The sequence below is a fragment of the Hemitrygon akajei genome, chromosome 1 (assembly GCF_048418815.1).
Source record: "Hemitrygon akajei chromosome 1, sHemAka1.3, whole genome shotgun sequence".
Taxonomy (NCBI): domain Eukaryota; kingdom Metazoa; phylum Chordata; class Chondrichthyes; order Myliobatiformes; family Dasyatidae; genus Hemitrygon; species Hemitrygon akajei.
Genome location: NC_133124.1, coordinates 50,822,843 through 50,836,053, shown reverse-complemented (window position 1 = coordinate 50,836,053; position 13,211 = coordinate 50,822,843). Strand labels below are relative to the sequence as shown.

Here is a 13,211-nt window from a genome sequence, read left to right as displayed (position 1 = left end):
TCTTCTGGTGCGTCTAAGGGGTGTTCCCCAGACCGGACTTTTTATCCCCACTCACGGGGTCTCAGCTGTCAATCAGGTTGGGATGATGCAATCCCTCAACCAGACCACTCTGGCTGCACCCTGAGGGGTTTCAATGAATAGTACAGTACTCAATACACAATTCTTCCTTCAAGAGACAATAGCAGTAATCTCTCTCTTTGTCAATAGGAGACATTCCACCTTGTGTATTCTGGCATTGTCTCTCTCTCAGTTCCTGACATGCGGTGTATCTCTCTGATTTCCTGGGTATCAGACCCGAAATAATAGCGATCTTGCGATTCTCAAAAAGGGGGGGGGGCGGGCATTGGCGATTCTGTACCCTTCTGCCCATCAGAGTTGCTCCTCATTTATAACAATACTCAGTCATTGATTGTTGAATCTTTCCTTCTGATTCTGATAGAATTTATTGTCATACTTCCTCCAGTAGAACTGGCCTAATACAGTCCAGAAACTGTTCTCCTTCAGACAAGAAACTGTGGCTTGCTTAATCCTCAATTAAAATTTTCTTCATCTTCCTCCCTAGACCAAAACTCAATTATTTGTGTCAAGATTAAATTGGTGGTATCCCTGGTTGAAAAGGTTACTTTGTTGGAGCCAGATATCTAAGAGAGCCTTTTCTGATTACATACTTGTTTGAATTGATTAATGTCAAGCTGTCAAAACTTATGTTAGTATGTTCAGTCTTTCAAAAAGCAGACAGTTCAGCGAGAAATTTCCCTTAATTTTGTTTGCTCCAGGTGTTCAAACAATTGCTAATATTCAGTCGGAAAACTGCATCATCTTTCAAAGTTCTCTGTTTTTAATTGCTCTGAAGCTGGAGCCTTTCAGAAACTCTGGCGGCCTTTACTACATTAGTGAGAATGGAGATTAACCCTATGTAAGGGAAGTTATTAATGCTATGAAAATAGAAAAGATTGGAAGCAGTCCAGGTAACAATTGTGCAAAGAGAAATAGAGTGAAAGATGCAAAGAAAAAGAATTTCAGAATGTATATTACATAGTTTATCTGCCATTAAGTGCACCTTTTGAACCTATTTAGGTGCAGGTTCTTCAGCCTGAAGTGTAAATCTTTTCTGCAGATACTGTCTGATCTGCTTTGTGTCCCAGCTTTGATTTCAGATTTTCAGCATCTGTAATTTCTAATTTTTTCAAGTTATGAATGATGTCTTTAAACAGCCTGCATATTTTGTATTCTTTTCAATGAACCCAGAGGAGTACAGAGCAACCACCCAATTCTAAAAACTATTACAGTGTTCCCATATAGACAAGGTAAACTCAATTGACACTTAAAATTTGTGAAGAGGAAGTGATATACATTTAAAATATATTGTGCAGCCAGTGTGTTACACACCCATTCTTTTTGTGAATGCATCGTATCCTAGAAGCCTAATATTAAGCCTCTAATTGTGCAGCAAAGAATAGATATTGGGCATTGCTATTGGCCACATGTAAGATTAAAGCTTCGAGGGTAATGGAGGCAGATTCAGTCACGGCATTAAAAGGGAAAATTAAGAAAAAGGATAACCAAATACAGGGTATGGGCAGAGACCAGGGGAATGGACCTAGCAGGGTCCTTCCATGCTGCAGTCTTTCTTTGATTCTAGGATGTTTGCTGGATTTACTACATGATCCAGGACTGCATTCATTCAAATGAAATGGTAATTCAATAATAACCAAACTGTTAAAATCTCTTTTGCAATTCTGTTTTGGATTTTGTCACCCTGGCCTGATCCAGGTAGAGAGCTTAAGAAAATTCGAACAGGACTAGATGCCACTCTGATAAATTAAGAAATGATTTCCAAGATGGCGGCACGACACAGCTTGCAGCGGCCACTCCAGAGCTGATTATCTGTTATTTGTGAAGTGGGGTGCCGTGCACAATCATAATCGATTGAAAACGGATCTGGGACTCTGCTGGGAAGAACAGGCCCCTAGTCCTCGGGGTCGCGTTGCCGATGGCTGTTGGTGGGGCTTTCTTAATACACTCGGCAGAGGATGGTGCTCAGAGAAGCTGTGCCGGAAGGGATGGTTGTCGGCTCGGAGGTTCGACAGACTCGGTGTTCACTGCGGTCAGGTCACTTTCAGTGTGTGCTGCGTCTGCGAAGCTGGGTTCGACGGAGCTTTCATTGTGTGCTGCGTCTGCGAGGCTGAGTCGGGTGGCACCGTGGAAGTCCATAGCGGGGATATTCCCTTCTGCTGCCGGCGTGGGATGGCGAGTCTGGGGACTTGTGGAAATTGTGTGGTGATTTCTTTTGAACTTACAGTCCTTTAACATCTTTGGACTATTTTTACTGTGCCCATGGTCTTTTTTTTTTAATCAATTATGCTATTGTTTGCACTGTTGTAACTATGTGGTTTTGTGCAGGTCTTGTAGCTTTAGTTTTTGGTCTTGTTTTGTCTGGTGGATTTGGAGCTCCTTTCCGGGGAATGCACTAAGACGGTAGTGCAATATTAATACGCAGCAGCCTCTCTGGACTCTGGATTGGGGATTGCCAAACGTTATGTGGATTTTCTGGTGTAGTCTGTTTTGTCATATGCTTTTGTGATATCATTCTGGAGGAACGTTGTCTCATTTTTTAACTGCATTGCATTTGTGGTTTCTAAATGACAATAAACTGAATCTGAATCTGAAATGAGATTGTGTCTGAAAGCTTTCATTTTTTTCTGAGCTGGATCAGTCACTGGATCAGGATTCCAGAGCAGGTAGAAAATGATGAAGATTTAAACAATTTGGGACCATGCATTTATCTTCTTTATGCTAATCCTGTTCAACATTGCGTATTGAGAGTTGGTTCAATATTAAAGATTACTGTGAGGTGTAATAGAGTTAGTAACATTTAAGCTAGTATCTACAATGCTGACAGGAGAACTCAGGGGTGAAAAATAAAGGTTCAGCACTGTAAAATGAAGTAAACAAACTTATCTCTACTCATAAGGGAGCAAACTGACATCATCTTAAAGTAAATCAATCTCTTGGGGAACAATTATTTTTCTCTTGGGTAGGTTTGGCGCCTTAGCAATCACCATTAACAGATCACTTGCAACACCAGATGAAACAACACATTGGACCTTCGCTACACCACCATCAGGTATGCCTACCGTGCTATTCCACGCCCTCACTTCAGAAAGTCTGATCACCTAGCTGTACTTCTGCTCCCTGAATATAGGCAGAGACTGAAGACTGCAGCACCAGTAGTGAGGACCAATAAGGTTTGGACAAGGGAAGCACAGGAGCGCCTACAGGACTGCTTTGAATCAGTGGACTAGATTGTATTCAGGGATTCATCTTTGAATCTGGATGAGTATGCTGCAGTTGTTACTGACTTCATTAAAACCTGTGTGGTTGAGTGTGTGCCTACAAATTCTTACTGTTCATTCCCAAACCAAAAGCCATGGATGAATCAGGAGGTACGTCATCTGCTGAAGGCTAGATCAAGTCTGGCAACCCAGGCTTGTACCAGAAAACCATTGCGGAGGGCTATTTCAAAGGTGAAGAGACAATTTCAAATGAGGCTGGAAGCGATAAAAGATGCATGACAACTCTGACAGAGTCTGCAAGACATTACTTCCTACAAAGCAAAACCCAATAGTATGAATGGCAGCGATGCTTCACTACCAGATGAACTCAGTGCCTTCAATGCACACTTTGAAAGGGACAACACAACTACAGCTGTGAAGATCTCTGCTGCACCTGATGACCCTGTGATCTCTGTGTCTGAGGCCAATGCTAGACTATCTTTAAAGAGAGTGAACCCTCGTAATGCAGAAGGTCCCGATGGAATACCTGGCATGGCTCTGAAAATCTGTTTCAACCAGCTAGTGGGAGTATTCAAGGACATTTTCAACCTCTCACTGCTACGGGTAGAAGTTCCCACTAGCTTCAAAAAGGCAGCAATTTTCCAGTGCCTAAGAAGAATAATATCGGCTGCCTTCATGACTATCGCCCAGTAGTACTCACATCGGCAGCAATGAAATGCTTTGAGAGGTTGATTATGACTAGACTGAACTCCTGCCTCAGCAAGGACCTGGACCCATTGCAATTTGATTATCGCCACAATAGGTCAACGGCAGATGCAATCTCAATGGCTCTCCACACAGCTTTAGACCACCTAGACAACACAAACACCTATGTCAGGATGCTGTTCATTAACTATAGCTCAGCATTTGATACCATTATTCCCACAATCCTGATTGAGAGGTTGCAGAACCTGGACCTCTGTACCTCCCTCTGCAATTGGATCCTCGACTTCCTAACCGGAAAACCACAGTCTGTGCAGATTGGTGATAACATATCCTCCTCGCTGACCATCAACACTAGCGCACCTCAGGGGTGTGTGTTTAGCCCACTGCTCTACTCTCTGTATACACGTGACTGTGTGGCTAGGCATAGCTCAAATACTACCAATAAATTTGCTGACATTGTTGGTAGAATTTCAGGTGGTGACAAGAGGACGTACAGGAGTGAAATATGCCAACTGGTGGAATGGTGCCGCAGCAACAACCTGGCACTCAACGTCAGTAAGACGAAAGAGCTGATTGTGGACTTCAGGAAGGGTAAGACGAAGGAGCACATACCAATCCTCATAGAGGGATCAGAAATGGAGAGAGTGAGCAGCTTCAAGTTCCTTGATGTCAAGATCTCTGAGGATTGAACCTGGTCCCAATATATTGATGTAGTCATAAAGAAGGCAAGACAGCGGCTATACTTTATTACGAGTTTGAAGAGATTTGGCATGTCATCAAATACACTCCAAGACTTCTATAGTTGTACCATGGAGAGCATTCTGACAGACTGCATCATTGTCTGGTATGGAGGGACTACTGCACAGGACCAGAAGGAGCTGTAAATCTAGTCATTTCCAACTTGGGCACTAGCCTACAAAGTACTCAGGAGATCTTTAGGGAGCAGTGTCTCAGAAAGGCAGCGTCCATTATTAAGGACCTCCAAAACCCAGGGCATGCCCTTTTCGCAGTGTTACCATCAGGTAGGAGATACAGAAGCCTGAAGGCACACATTCAGTGATTCAGGAACAGCTTCTTTCCCTCTGCTATCCGATTCCTAAATGGACATTGAAGCTCACTTTTTTTTAATATACAGTATTTCTGTTTTTTGCACATTTTAAAAAATCTATTTAATGCATGTAATTGATTTACTTGTTTATTTATTATTATGTTTTACTTTATTATTTGTTTTCTCTCTCTCTGCTAGATTAGGTATTGCATTGAACTACTGCTAAGTTAACAAATATCACGTCACATGCTGGTGATAATAAACCTGTTCTGATTCTGAGTCAACCTACTGCAGAATTCTTCCTTGCTTTCAACTGGACCCAGGAGAAGTGTTTACCAACCATCCAAGTATCAGCCTAATATGATCACTTCACCTCCTACTTCTTTGTCACGTGTAGCTTCTTCCATTTACCTTCTGCCTCAAGTGTTTAGTGAATATTTCATTTTCTTTTTTTCAGTCCTGTCACTAATGCACATTTTGTGATTGCCTTCATGGAAGAAGACGTTGAAAATCTCCCAGAATTTGTGGAAGATCTAGGATGAATGACCATCTCAAAGGAATCAGTGTTACTAAGGAAGGTAATAGTTTGAGTAATTAGTGGGACTAAATCAGATCATCTGCCCTCACTGTGCATATGTACACAACTATGCAGCGAGCTAAACAACTTCTCAAAATTACCTCAGATGGAAGCTTCAGAGTTTCTAATGAGACCTCTTTACCGTGAAACAGCAGAACGTTAAGTAGAATACATATTAAATTCAATATAGAAATGCCACGCGCGCAAATATACTACACTATTGATTATTCTCACAACCGATGTTAGCCAAAGTAGTACTCATGCAATACTCCATAATTATGCAGAGTAAACAAGAGTAAACTCATGGCACATTGACAAACAAATAGAATACAAACAGAATACTTCCTTCAAAATATATCTACTAAATGCTTACCAAAATTACCAAACTCCTAAAACTCACAGATAACGCTGTTTTAAGAACAAATAAAGATTGGATGGAGATGACTGCCTTCTACCATGCGCTCTGCTTCAAATACAGTAAAAGCTAACCCGTGGAGGAAATGATACAAAAAACAGCTAATGTATAGGAAGTGATGTTCATGCAAAATTAACTACACCTTTAGAGTCCAGAACATTAGGTTTTTGATTAAGGTAACTGTCGATACAGTGGATGTACTAGTTATAATATTCCAAAGGTGCATTGACTCTAGAAAGTATTCTAGTATTCGGGTATTTTGGGAAATGAGACAGCAGATAAGCTGGCAAAAGCAGCAGTCAAAAAAGGATCTGTAGAGGTCAATATTAAACTATCAAAATCAGTGGGGAAGAGCATAGTGTGGAGAAGGATAAATCAACAGTGGCAGCAGCATTGGGATAGAGCAATAAAAGGAAGACATTTACATTCAATTCAGAACAGAGTAGATATGGGAAGGAGTAAGGGAGTAAAGCGGAAGGAGCAAGTAATTATAAGTAGACTGAGAATTGGGCACAGCAACCTTAATGGTACTCTGGCCATCATAAATAAACATCCGACAGGTTTTTGTGATCTATGTCAGGAGACTGAAACAGTAGAGCATATCCTTATTTCATGCAGGAAATTTGCACAGGAAAGACAACAAATGCTACAACAATTATGCAAAATAGGACTGGTAGAGAACAGTGTTAAAGGTTTATTGGAATGTGGGGAGAGTGATCATGGGAGGAAATGGTTGTTTAGTTTTTTAAGGGTGACAGGACTAGAAAGACGACTTTAGGCAGTCAAGTGAATGGACAATGAGGGACAGTAAATCCTGAAGATGGCAGTAATGCAACAGTGTGGATGCCAACTGCCGTAAAAACTCAAGGAAGAAGAAGATTCTAGAAGGTTTTCTCTTTGGGAGAGAAAAAAAGAATAGACATTGGTATCCTTCTACATGAATCACTAAACATTAAGATGCAGGTGAAACAAGTAATTAGAAATGAGAATGCTATACTGGCTTTTATTGCAAGAGAATTTGCGTTGAACAGCTAAGATGTTTTGCTCCAGTTATAAAGGGACCCAGTGTGCAACATCTGGATATTATGTTCATGTCTTGTCTCCTTGCCCAGAGTAAGTGGTTCCAATAAGGCTTCAGAGAAACTTCACCAGAATGATTCCTCAGATGGCAGGTGTGGCATATAAAGAGAAATTAAGCAGGCTGGCATTATCCACTTAAGTAGAATAAAATGTATTTACACTGAAACATACAAAGTTCCTATAGCATTTGACAAGGCAGAGGGGGAATTAATATTTTCTCTAGCTGATGCACTATTTTGAAATTCTCAAAGTAAGGCATTGGTCACTGTACAAAAAAAATCATGATCTGAGTTTGTAATTCTCTGCCAAACTAGCTTCTGGAGGGTGAATTGCTGACTACATTAAAAAACAAGAGATAGATTTTTAGTTGTTAAAAAAAATGCATGTGATATGAGCTAATAGGGGAAAGTGATGCTGAGGTAAAAGATCAGGGATCTTTTTTGTTTCAGATTACGTATCTACATTTGTCATTCTGTCTCCTCAGATCCTGCCTAACCATTGAGTTCCTCTAGCAAACTTGTTTCTTTGCAAAAGATTAGTGATGGCATTTTTTAATATTCTGTTTATTCCTTATTATAATATATATTTATTTTATGTATTTCATTATACTGCTGCTGGAAAACAATAAATCAAGATCAAGATTGTTTAATATCATTTCCTGTTCACAAGTGTAAAGAAGAATGAAATAATTGTTACTCCAGATCTGATGCAGCACATACAGTACTGTGCAAAGAGTTAGGCACGTATATGTAGCCAGAGTGCCTAAGACTTCTGCATAGTACTGTTGTGTTTTTATGTATTGCACTGTGCTGCAAGCACAAAAAAATAACAAATTTCATGACATACATGAGTGATGATAAACCTGATTCTGATAATGTGGACTGAAAGTGGGAAGGAGACAGGGAAAGGGGAATCATGGTTAGGGAAAGGGAGACAGGAAGCACCAGAGAGACATAAACAATTGTTTGGAATCAATTAACCTTGCCTGGTGTTTCAGGGCTGCGTGTGTATGCACCCGTGCCATACCCCGCCCCAGTACTCCTTCTCTGCCGGCTGTCCCACCCCCCATCTGCGGTGCTCCACCCTCGCCATTCCAAACCTCCTTTGCACCCACCAGATTTATAAACTCACTCTACGATTCACATTGACAAATACAATACTGTGCGAAACACACAAAGATAAAGAACACAAACACAATAATAAAAAACACAGTAAAAATAAATACATAGCTTATATACATTGATTGGTTATTGTACATACAGTGACATTAGGTACAGGAGTGTCTGCACATAAGGTGATTCATGATATATGTCAGTGATAATAAACCTGATTCTGATTGTGAATGGTGGAATACTTAGCATGTCATTCCCTTTCTGTGAGAAGGAAATGTCAGAAATAGGAAAGAGACTGAAGAGGCTTATAAAACTTCAGAGGGAATTGATATCTCCGAAAGGCAAAACCATAGTAACCAACGGGGTAAGCTTTAAACAAGATAGTGGAGAGAAGAGTAGATCTTGTGAGGAAAGTGTGTGTGTGGTAGGTGGCTGGAAACAGATGGGAGAGGGGACAAAACTGGATGATGGGTGGTGTAGTGGTTAGAAAATGATGAAAGTCGGAGGACCTAAGTGGATTGGAAGGAGAGTAGAGAGAACATGGGGTACAAGTAACTGAATTTTGAACATTCAATATTCATACCAATAGACCACCCAGGTGGAATATGAGGTGTTGGGAGCTCATATGGCCATTCCAGATTGTGAGTAGGTGCTCTGTGAACCGGTAACATAGTTCATGCTTGGTCTCACAAATGTAGAGGAAGCCACATTGAGAGTATAGAATGTCCTAGACCGGGTTGGAGGAGGTGCTGAGGTATCTTTTCCTCAATGGGAAAAGCTGTTCTATTTTATGTTTCCAACCTCCACCTCCTGCTTCTGTTCCGAGAACATAACTCAGCCCTGATATCCTGCCTTCCCATTCAGTTATTGATGACCCTCTCAGCCATGGCTTTCTTCATTCTCCCATTCCCCATCCTCTTCCCCACCATCCCAGCTCCCGATCCTCTCATCATTCCCCCACTCTCTATGTTTGTTCACTGGAATGTTTTGAAGATTTAATAGATGTCGGTAACTAGGAAATACAATACACAGAAGGCAGTTGATAGCATGTCATATAACAGTTTACATTGTAGGAGATAGCATGAATGGATGGAAGAGTGACTGACTTTTAGGGAACAGGGAGTACACATAATGGGTCTTTTTCTGGTTTGCCAGTTGTAACCAGTGTTGTGCTGAGGGACTGGCGCTACCTTTTACTCCATTTCTAACAATTGCATGTAAATAATTTAGATGAAGGCACAGAAGATAAGATTGATAAATTTGCTTTTAACATAAAAATAGAAAGGAAGATACATTGTGAAGAGGATATAAGAATAAATTCATGACAGAAAATTGATGTGCTGCAGTATCACATTTTGTCATTGGATGTGCTGTCAAAGTACCAAGCAAGTTTCAGCCATTCTTTTTCTCCATTTGGTGTTGTAATATTTTCCCCAACATTAACAGTCAATGCGCAATAGGAATTGTGCTGTTCTGCAGCCCAACGTAGGAAGCGTATTTGAGAGTGACAACTGACTAGAAAAGGAAAAAGTTGAAGAGCAACGTAACATATATTTCCCTGTATCTTCATAGTTAAGTAGTTGGTTTAAAGTTCAATGCTCAAAGTTCAAGCAAATTTAATCAATTTGGGTAAAATAACATGACTGCATCTGTAAGTCATCATATTCTACATGAAAGGGTAACTGGAAAGCAAAGGATTTTTTTTACAATTTTGATGTCTTTTCTATTCTGATGTCAAAGGTTATGGTGAGAAGGCCGGGGAATGGGACTAAAGGGGAGATTGGATCAGCTCATGATGAAATGGTGGAGCAGACTCGATGGGCCGAATGGCTGACTTCTGCTCCTTTGTCTTATGGTCATGATAAAACCTTCTTCCATGTATCACAACTTAAAAAATAATGTTTTTTTTCAAATTTCTTAAATTTAATGATGCTGTAATATTCTGGAAGGCCAAAATACTTCTAACTAATTATCTGCAAAATAGTGTGCTCTACAATTTAGTTTTAACCCCTGATCAAACATTGAACAGACATGTTACTGTGCAGCTGATTACTTATAAAAGAAAAGTATTTCGTGTTTCCTCCAATAGTTTCATGCACTTTGCAAAATGGTTGGCACCGTGTAGCCTGAAATATTTATTTCTAAACGCCAATAATACTTTCAGTTGATAATAACCTTCTAAATCAATTGTAGAATGAATGGGCCTAGCATATTTGTCCTTCACTTTTAGAAATATCTATGAATTAAAAGATGCTGCACTCCTCAAAGATATTGTTAAATAATTGCATTGTCATGATTGGTTCTGACTAACCATAGCACAGCCACATTGCCTGTGGAGATGCCAGGCTTAAATAAACAAATTAACATCCTTTCTTAATCATGCACAGTGAAGGAAAGATCTGAATTACTGTTTCAAAGTATTGTAGCAGACTGGGCAATTGGTGTTTGTGGTTGGAGGAGGTTACATCCATCCTTCACAATAATAATTGATTGGCTGCGTGGTACATCGCACAAACGTACTGCCGGTACAGAATGTTCCCATATTGCAATGATTTTTAGCTATACATGATGTAATTAAACTGCAGTGCCGTAAAACCAATGATTGCTCTAATAGAATTGGAATAGATTTAAAAGAAAGATTGCTGCTTCTAATAATTCTGCACTAGATAATTATTTTGGCTTTTATTCTCTTGAAGAACATTGACTACAGCCTGTGATCTTTCCTTGGGAATTTACCCTTGTATTAAACTGGCTGTTTAGTCAGGGTCACATCAAAGAGCATACATGAGCACTAAGCTGCTGTGGTAAGTCTAGTCAATATTCAGTAAGCTACCTGTGCTAGGGACAGTGTGGGAGTAGAGTCTGCTCATTCAAATGATTGTTTGTTCATCCTTGGCTTGTATGAATGAGAGAACTCTAAAATGGCACTTTATCTCACAAGCAGTTGAACGCTTCAGTGCTCTATTCACAATATATATCTATTCACAAATCTTGTGATAATGATGCACCCATAGCTAACAGTGGATTCTGTCCAACATCCAAACTTGGGCTGACAATTGGCACATCACTTCTGTCCCAGATAATGACCATCCCCATCAAACCCTGAGTCTTTGGATCACGGTATGATTTCTGATGATAACTGCAAATCTTACATGGCTGAAAGTCTTGTCAATGACAGAAAGAGGAAGGGCTGTATCATAAGCACAGGAAACTGGAAGCTGAAATACAAGTAATGAGCATGAAGCTAGATTAGATTAGGAAAGTGTGAAATCAGAGAAGTGAGAGGGGAGAAAGTCACGAAACTTCAGTACAAGTGGTTTTAATCAAAAGATGTGAAAGCCTCTCTTTTGATAATGCAAAAGAAGAGATTGAGACAAAGAAATTTGAAGAGGCAGTTACTTGGAGAAAAGAGAAATCTAGAGTTGCTCTTAGCTGCATATATGATTATTTTGAAAGAGTTGAGGGAAGCAAAGCAAATTATCCATAAGGGAAAAAAATAAATATGCAGATTGGGAGAAGTGCTTAGGCCCTGCTCATCCTGGAGACCAATGGATATTTCCGTGAGTCTGTAAAAGACAGTCTCTTGGAAAAGAAAGTACTTAAAGAAACACAAGAAGGTTGAAATGAGCAGAGACTTCACAGAGACTTACATCTACCCTCATCCCACCTTTCCACTGCCACACCAGGGAAAGGATTCCTTTTGTTCTCATCTACCACCCAATTAGTCTCCACATCCAGAACGTAATTCTCTGAAACTTTCACCATCACCAATAGGATTCCTCCCCCCTCCCCCAACCCCAGCAACCTCCACAAGGATTGCTCTGGAAGCAACTCCCTTGTCTCCTTGTCCCTCCCCACTGATCTTCTCCTGGTACTTATCCTTGCAAGCAGAACAAGTGCTACACCTGCCCCTATACCTCCCTCACTACCAGTCAAGGCCCCAAACAGTCCTTCCAGGTGAGCTGAGTCTGTTGGGGTCATCTGTATCCAATGCTCCCGGTGTGGTCTCCCGTATATTAGTGAGACCTGACGTAGATTGGGAGACCACTTCACCGAGCACCTTTGCTCCATCCACTAGAAAACGGAATTTCCCAGTGGCCACCCATTTCATTTCTACCTCCTGTTCCCATTCTGACATGTCAGTCCATGTCCTCCTCTACCGCAACTCAGGTTGGTGGAGCAACACCTTAAATTCCATCTGGGCAGCTTCCAACCTGATGTCATGAACACCAACTTCTGGTAATTGTCCCCCTTTCACCATTCCCCAATCCTGTTTCCCTCTTTCACATTATTTCCTTACCTGCCCATCAACTCCCTCTGGTGCTCCTTCCCTTTCTCTTTCTTCCATGGTCTTCTGTCCTCTCTTATCAGATTCCCTCTGCTCCAGCCCTTTATCTCTTTCTTCAATCAACTTCCCAGCTCTTTACTTCACCCCCTCCCCCTCTCCCAGTTTCTCAGTTGCCACCTTATACTATTTCCTGCCCTCCCCCCACCTTTTTCTAACTTCTCCTCTTCCTTTGCATCCCTGATAAAGGGTGTTGACCCGAAATGTCGACTGTTTACTCTTTTCCATAGATGCTGCCTGGCCTGCTGAGTTCCTCCAGCATTTGCTGTGTGTTGAAATGAGCAGAATTGTGTTAATGTGGAGAGGAGATTGCAATTGAATTTTGAGGTAAGAGTGTGGAGGTGGATGATGTGATTAGGGGAGGAGAATATGTATGATTAGGAAGTTAACGTAAGCAGAAATTGATCTATGGATGATCAAGGATGAATGCTGAGCCCATACCAATCACTTGAAAATTTGTCATAGGAGGATGATGGAGCCAGTATGAAGGAAAAGACTGAAAATTTCACATCTAAAACTTGATTTTGAAGTTATGTGTATACAGTTTTGTGATCAATGCAATGATAGTTGATGATTAGTTGACTAGTGCCCTGAAGAGTCAAGATGCAGAAGTATCCACTACCACCAGCAATT

General features: G+C 40.7%; 1 protein-coding gene across 20 annotated transcripts in view; it reads left to right on the top strand.

The window, feature by feature from the left end:
• dtna (dystrobrevin, alpha) overlaps positions 1 to 13,211 on the top strand; it is a 289,844-nt gene that overhangs the window by 48,588 nt on the left and 228,045 nt on the right. Inside the window, exon 1 of one of the 20 annotated variants that reach the window (XM_073042961.1) lies at positions 5,603 to 5,627. The exons of the other annotated variants lie outside the window; for them this stretch is intronic. The gene's annotated coding sequence lies outside the window, so the exon portion shown is untranslated. Of the gene's footprint in view, positions 1 to 5,602; positions 5,628 to 13,211 lie in introns of those variants that run through there. 20 annotated transcript variants of the gene reach the window in all.